Source organism: Mytilus galloprovincialis, chromosome 5, assembly GCF_965363235.1.
Source record: "Mytilus galloprovincialis chromosome 5, xbMytGall1.hap1.1, whole genome shotgun sequence".
NCBI lineage: Eukaryota > Metazoa > Mollusca > Bivalvia > Mytilida > Mytilidae > Mytilus > Mytilus galloprovincialis.
This window is the reverse complement of record NC_134842.1, coordinates 62,930,188-62,937,551: the sequence shown is the minus strand read 5'-3', so window position 1 is coordinate 62,937,551 and position 7,364 is coordinate 62,930,188. Positions and strand designations below refer to the sequence as shown.

The following is a 7,364-nucleotide window of genomic DNA, read 5'->3' as shown; positions in this document are numbered from 1 at the left end:
ACGATATTTTAGCTACGGGAATATTCACAAACAGTTGCGCTGACTCATTTTATATATTGACCTCTGGTGAAGGCTTCAGTTATTATTATAAATTTAAAAAAAATTATTTGTGGTAGTACTTTTGTTGATTACACAAGTTTTGATAATTTGGCTCTTTATATCCTGCTTTTCAATGCTCATAACCTCAGCGTTTAAGATTTTATATCAAATAAATGTAAAATTTCCAAAGAAGAAACAGGAGTTTTAAATGTCAATTTGTATCATGTACAGTAGGTTTAAACAAGCCTTATGAATTTTATAAAACCGGTTGTACAACAAAAATATTATTTACAGTGACACATTCGTTCTCAAAATACCACCGTCAATTAAGATACCTATTAGAATTAGAAAAGTTACAAGTTTGTCACCTCATGGTGAAACATATCCCTCTTCTTTTGCATTGATGGCATTATCAGGCAGTACATTTTGTTAATAATTTTGACTCCCAACTGTTTTGATTTGACACCACTATAACTGTAGACCTAATGTTCGTTTTGTGTACAAAAATAATGCCTTTCATATTGAATATTTTTCGTTAATGTATATTTCAGAACCCGACGTTATTGTTGATCCAATGGTGTCTTGTAATGCTTCGAACGACATCAATCTTACTTGTAGCATCAACACCAATGACACTTACTTGTGGCAAAACAGATGGATGCATTACAGAAATAATATATTTATACGTACTTATTCAGGATCGGATTCCTTGAGGGAGTCAGTCTGGAATATCAGATATTGTGATTACCAGGATGCTGGGGAGTATGTTTGTTCCTGGACCTACAATCAGTCGGAAGTTACTGCGACATCAATTGTGGTCGTTTATGGTAACCATGTCTGCTCTCAATTAAACAAAATACATTTAATTTACAAAATAGACTAGACACATTGTCTCCCTAGCTTGACATTTCATTTTTGCTGTTGTAAATCGGTTTGCCACTGACAATACACAAAACTGTGCTGTATCAAAAATTGAGATTACATTTTTCAACTATATTCAAAAGAATATTGGCAATATCATGAATATGATTTTTACAAGCACAGTACATAGAGAAGTTCGATACTAATCATTTATCTACCTTAACAGGACAAACAACATCACTGTCCAAGGAAAATAAATTTAAACCCTAAATTCAAAGGTGGAAATCGAATAAAAACCAATGTTTGGACCCTGAAATTGAAAAAGTTAAATCATCTAAGTCAACATTGTAGAACAAACAATAAATACTAAACCTTTAAATTAACAAATAACTTATTTTTTTTTACATAAATCAGGCTGTTAGTTTTCTCGTTTGAATTGTTTTACATTGTCTTATCGGGGCCTATTATAGCTGACTATGCGGTATGGGCTTTGCTCATTGTTGAAGGCCGTACGGTGACCTATAGTTGTTAATGTCTGTGTCATTTTGGTCTTTTGTGGATAGTTGTCTCATTGGCAATCATACCACATCTTCTTTTTTTATAAAAACCACTAACAATTTTTTGATAATTAATCCCTTATGTTTTTGTACTGTTATATATGTGGTTATATTTTGATAGCATTCCTTCATTACACCAGTACTAATTTTAAGTATAAACACATGTTGGTCCCTTGATCTTCTTATTTTATACCAACCGAGGTAGATTTCAATTTACTTATCAATTTGATTTTACTATTGTATTCAAATACGATTGCATTTAAGATTTTTTTGTATGTAATTTACAAATTTAACATATTAATGTCATTTAAAAAGTGTTATTATCATTTAAATTAATGATTTTATTTTAGGCAGACCAATCATATCATTTAAGGACATGGATTTGAATGAAGAAACATGGATGTTGTCAATTTACTTTTTTACTAGTTCTCTGCCGATTGAAGTGTATTGGTTTATCAATGATCAATATATTCATAAAAATAATTCATCTATTGATATAGCTAATGTAACTCTGATATGTTATGAAAAGAATATTTCCACTGCCGGATACCGAAGTGATTTCCTGTTGACAAATTTGAATGAACGACAGGTGAAAATAACATGTATTATAGAGAACCAATATGGTACATGTAGTGTGGATAAGTCATTTGAAGGCATTCGGTCTTCTAGAAAAAACGGGATAGGATCAACATACGTTAATTTCCCCACAACAACAGGTTCAACAGTGGCAAAGCACATACAACCAAAAGGTGATGTTTTTCAAGAATATCTAAAGTATTAAATGAGATTGCTTTAAAACACTTATATTTTTATCACATTTTCTAACCGGCTATCGCCACTACAGATACGATAGGCAGTGGGTTTGCAATTGTTATTCTTACACATTATTTACTTTTGGCTTTCGCGTACAGCAGATTTTGCAGTTTGCTCCAATTGCCAATGCAAAACAATTCAGTTTGCAAACACATTCAACATGTTGAATATTGGGTGCCAGTAAAACGGTATGTTCATGAACATATAGATAGGTATTAACTCGTATTCGAATTAAGTAATGACAATTACAAGTATCGAACTTAATTCCATTTCATATGACTTCTCAAGCTGCAATTTGTATAGTTGTTAATGTTTTTCCCGACAAACCTATGATGTTTATTAAGAACATGACAGAACTGTTTTATTTTTCGATTCAACAATACACGAATACAGGGTGATATTACTAGTTACAGAGTGTGTTAGTGACCTAAAACGATATTTACGGGGTCAGTAAATTCCATATCGAATTTACTGACCCCGTATATGTCGTATAAGGTCACTAGCACACTATGTAACGAATTTATCTTACCGACTATCTTTTTTTGTTAAATTTAGACTAGAGTTGTCTCATTTAATCATACCATATCTTTTATATTATCATATTAAATTGTTCAAGTGTTCAGTTTAAGGAATTTACTTCCATTGATCTACAAAACAAAATTAATGTCAGCAATAACAATTTAATATCAACAACCTTGATATAACAACATTCAACAGAACTTTCAAAACTTTTAAATATTCAAATAGTGTCAAAGACGTAACTCAACTAGTAACCGTGTATTAAAATAAACCCGCCTCCATACTAACATAATATGGAATATACACAGTCTCCACGTGAGCGCATTTAACCAATCATATTCCTAGAAATGTATAGGAGGTAAGTTAAAAAGGTATATTGCTTCAATAAAAAATGACCACCTTTCTAGCATGAAATTTGGTTTCAAACTGCATATGAGTAGACCTTACAGTACTTATATCCAATGAAATTCAACTCTCTGTTCACAACACAATTAGAACAGTTCAATTTAGTTATACGACATACGTTCGTTGTCGTTGTCAGTTCTTTATAAATAGTATGGTCTATGTTTGTGTTCATTGGTTTTTATAAATTTGCCATGACTTTTCTTATCCATTCGTCTATTTGTAATTCCATATCTGTCTTTCCCATACCTCTAATCCAGCTAACCCATCATTCAGTTATGCTTTTTATTTTTTAATAGGATTTTTTTTATAGGTTAGTACATATATGATATAGGTAAAAAGCATCACAATCTCAAAGATTTTGAACGTGTTTTTCATTTTGGTCGAAATTATGCATATTTAGTAAATGATGGGTTTAGCTTAGTTCAACTGCCTTTGTATCAAGCACCATATTATTTTACCAACACGAGCAACACGATTGATGCCACATGTGGAGCAGGAGCTGCTTACACTTCTGAAAAACTTGAAATCACCCCCAGTTTTTCATGGGTTTCATGTTGCTCAGACTTCAGTTTTCTATGTTGAAGTTATGTAATTTTGTTTGTATGTTTATCTTTTTAATTTTTTAACCATAGCGTTGTCAGTTATTTTTTTACTTATGAATTTAGATGTCCTTCTTGTATATTTTGCTTCTCTTGTAAAAGTCTAAAAAGGTGGATGTGTCAGGATATTGTTTTCCTGAACATGATGTTGAACTTAGTGATCATTGAAATACATTGAGGTGTTTCCTTTTCAGTGCTGTTTACAGTCTTGTAAAAATTAGCTCATAGCACCAATATAGTTTATTGAATTAGTTCCATTTTCACCAAGAATACGTGTCGACTTTACTTTGTACTAGCGTGAACAATACAATTCACATATTTTAATTTGTAAAATTAGTGATAAGAAGTATGATAGGAACGACAACTTCATCAAGTACAACTATTCTACGTGAGTTCAAATTTAAAGATAGCTAAAGGTCTGAGATGTTCATTTTTTATTTCTTTTCTGTGGATTCCCATTATTGTCACGATAATGATCATCAAGTGGAAAATGTGGAAATGCAAATGATTTTTATACAAATGCAAGTGTTTAGCTATCAACAATGTTTAACTAAATTTCCCTTCAGAAAAAAAATTATTGATTATATTCGTATATTCAATTTTAACAGAAGATTTTTTGCTTTTTCTTTAATCAGATATTCAACTAAGATTTGTGCTAATTGGTATCATTTTGGTAATAGTTTTAATCATGTTTGTGATATCAGCGCTATGGTTGTACCACCAACGGTACATTTTGAAAGGTAAGTAAGATTAAGAAAAAAATATTCATATGTACTTATTTATAAGTTGTAACAAAGTCTCTCCTCATCGTTTGACATCTACATATCTAAAAAGAGCACTTTTTATGCTTTTTTTTTAGCTAAAACGCGACAGACTTCTTTGGCAAGGGTATGCACTGGATACACATACTGGTCCAGCATTGTTATTAAGAGTGCAAATTAACATATAAATTTTACACGTTTTATTGTCCTTATGTCGAATTAGTTGGCCATAAGATGTGTCTGTTTATTAACTCAAATCAAACACGATTTTGTTTTATTAACTATTTTGACATTATGAAAATCAATTCACAGGACAGTTGATGCTCTGTAAAAGCAACTGAATTTGCTAACTTTGTTGATCATGCTAATTTATGAGGTCATGTGTTCCGATGCTTATTTTGAAAGAAAAAATGTTTGTGACGTCTGAATATCGAATGTTAAGTGTTGCCTTTTCCTTAGAAATAAGAAAATAAAAACATTTGACTGTATATAAAAATATTCCTATTGCACTCCGTTACGCTTCATAATTATGCAATAAGCTCAAAGGGCACACATCCGACCTAAAGTATGTTCCTCACATACCAACACTGAAATTTAAGAAATATATTATAGCAATGCAAATTAATGCGTTTGACGAGTTGAAGTCAATTGTTCAACACAGAAGTTAATAATTAGCTTTATTCGTCCTTAAATGAGAATACTCATACATATTCATTCATGCAATATGTTTTCCCAATGTAAAAGAAACACTAACCTGGTACATTGGAGTATGGACAAGAATATTATCTTCTTAACTGAATGTTTTTTTTTTTGGTATAGCATATACATTTCACTTGCAGCACACTTATAATGTCCAAAATCAATCTAAATCACGAATTTGAAAATATACTAAGCACTTTCAAGTCTTCGCAAACGTGAATTGAATACAAGTAATGGTAAAATCGAATCTGAAAAGTTTCAAATATCATATTTAAGTTGTTTGTTTGTAATCAAAAAGAGAGATCGAAGATTTCAAACTCACAGGTCGAAAACAAACTACAACCCATTGGTTAAAGACAATAACGAGAAAAAAAGACAAACAACAGTCTTTATAAGCAAAATCGTGGGTAAAGGTTGGTGCTAGTAGGTGACTAGAGAAAGAGTAATCACATCCTTCTTGTACACAAATAATGATACAAAAGGGACCACATTTTATATACAATAACAAAATGCCATCATTTCTAAGTTTGATCAGAGTTTTTTTTGTTATCGTCGTGCAGTTCACTATACGTTTCACTGTGTTTCTGAAATATCATGAATTAAAAAATTAAGGTTTTATTATATACCTAGCTATATGGAATTATTATATTTTAGAACGGTATACGTGGTTCATTCTTTCGAAGAATCAACCCGGACCATGTTTCAATGAAATAAGCTTCAATGCATAACATAATGACCTGTGTCAGGTCATTGCTTTCCTTGATAAAAATGCACACTATAATTTACCTATAATTGAAATAAACGGTGAACTCGCAAATATTCATGGGAATGTATATATTTGTATTAACAATCATAGCTTTGATTCTTTGTTTCAGCTAATTTTAAACATTAATAACAAAAAGTGCCACTTGCTGAGCAGTAACCGCTTAATTCAATACATAATCCGTAATATGTGTTGTTGGTATTTTTCTGGAAATGTGGTATTAAATAATTATCTTCGTGAACTTATTGATGAAATTTAGTGTCATGGTATTTTAAGTTCGTTTTCGACTGATGAATTAACATCAAAGATACTAAGATTACATATGTGTACGTCAGGCGCGCGAATCGTTTACAAATAGCTATCAATGATTCTCGAATAAAAGAAATGAGCTTAAGTAGCCCTTTAGTATCTTGTATTTATCTATTTAAATGTAGTTTACAAAAACCGTTAGAATATCCTCAAACTGTTCAGCAACAAATAAAAATAAAAAAATATATTGTATTTATATTTATAGATCTAAAGAACAATACGGAAATGTGAATCCCAGAGTATGAGGACATAGAAATTTATATATCGATGACTCAAACATTACATGCATACACTGCCAGACTGTGATACTATAGAAAGAGAACAATCTATTGAGAATCGACAAGTGAAGATCAACCTTACCAATTCACAGTCGAATATGAACACATACACAGTGTTTAAATTATTTCGTTTTTGTTGATTATAATGGCTACGTCGAAAAAAAGGTTCACTTTTCATTTGTTTTTAGGTTTTTTTTGGTGTTTTAAAAAAAAAAAAAAAAAAAGACATAAATGATTAATACCTGATTAACAATGCATCATATCCCAGTGTCATATACAATATTTCTCGACTATAACCTGTATTCCTTAGTGAATTTATCTTTCTTTATTTTAAAAATGAACGTCAAATGAAAGTTAAAAAGTGTTTTTTGTAATTGCAGAAACAAAATAAAACGTTCTACTATCCGTTCAACCGAAGCCCTTTTTTCTTATTTGAGTACGGATGTGTTTTGCTATTTGCCGACAAGATGAAAGTCTGGGATCATAAATATTGTGAATGTGTTTTGCAAAAAATCAACTTTACACAAAAGGGATCCAATGTTTCTCAGATTTTTAATGACGTCTGTAGACTTGTACTTGTGTACTGGGAGATCTCTCTCATTTAATGGTCACTGATCTATTTGATGAAGTCATTGACAACCTTGTATAGATTTTTTTCTAATGTAGGACTGCTCATCTATTTTCCAAGGTTTAGCGAGCACAAACATGTTTTATCCCACCACATTCAATGGTAGAACGTGTGATGTGCTTGTCCGAAGTCC

General features: G+C 31.1%; 1 long non-coding RNA gene across 1 annotated transcript; it reads left to right on the top strand.

The window, feature by feature from the left end:
• Window positions 1-596: 596 nt before the first annotated feature.
• On the top strand, window positions 597-6,939 carry LOC143074634 (uncharacterized). Its single transcript, XR_012977981.1, has 4 exons — window positions 597-866; window positions 1,808-2,206; window positions 4,429-4,533; window positions 6,531-6,939. It is a non-coding gene; the product is annotated as an uncharacterized LOC143074634 (long non-coding RNA).
• The last annotated feature ends 425 nt before the right edge of the window (window positions 6,940-7,364 follow it).